The following is a 964-nucleotide window of genomic DNA, read 5'->3' as shown; positions in this document are numbered from 1 at the left end:
GAGAGAGTTGGAGGTTACGGTGTGTATTCCTGTTTTCCAGGATTTAAAGAGAAGGTTATAACGTCAAGGCGACAGAGGAAGTTGATGGTGGCGCTCTATAGTCGTATGAGGTTTCACCCAGAAAGGAGCAAATAAACGCCTAGCCAGGCAAAAGTAGCTACAAGAAGCGTAGTAAACAAGGGCTACTGCCCAGCAAAGGCGAAGGTGGGAAAACCATCTCCTGGGGCGGAAAAATGACCAACATTAATAGACAAACTATGGATGGAAGTAAACATCATTGGTGAAAAAGGAAGGCAAGCAATAACACGTTTATTACTGAAATATTTACTTTAAACTCTTACAACGAACCTTAATACATTTTTATACTGCTAATGAGATCAAATATTTTATTTTTTAAGTGAGTTGTTTGAATAGAGTTCATGATTTGAAATGACCTCTCTTAAAATTAAGTTAAGGGTTAGTATATACCTATCATTGTGTAAGACATGCGCAGAAAATTCATTAGCTGTTCGCTATTGGGGCATTAATAATATGCACTATAGTTTGTTTATGTCAGATACTAACGGACACATTTTAAAAAGTGATTTCCATTTTTTAAAGGTACGTCTGCACATTTATATCATAACCAGGAACTGGACCAACTTTCCATTGATCTTCAGTTCTGCCCCCAAACCCTCCTCACAGAAGACACACCTCTTTAAAGAAAACTAATTCACAACCCAGTAAGAGTCCTCTTTCACTCTCTACTCTTAATTGTATATGCCTTTGACCCTGTAGAGCGCTCCAGTGTCTTTTGAGCAGTTACGCACCATACAAATACTCCAAGCATGCATACACCACAGCTTATGTCTACAGATATGACTCTGCCTTTCAGTCTATGCCTCTCACATTAACCCATCAACCACTTCCTTCCTAGAAGATCTCCTGCTGTCCCCTGCCACCAAAGAAGACCGATTCTAGGATA

The sequence above is a fragment of the Lissotriton vulgaris genome, chromosome 4_1 (genome assembly GCF_964263255.1).
Source record: "Lissotriton vulgaris chromosome 4_1, aLisVul1.2, whole genome shotgun sequence".
Classification (NCBI taxonomy): Eukaryota; Metazoa; Chordata; class Amphibia; order Caudata; family Salamandridae; genus Lissotriton; species Lissotriton vulgaris.
The sequence above is the reverse complement of the archived record's forward strand: the minus strand, read 5'-3'. Positions refer to the sequence as shown.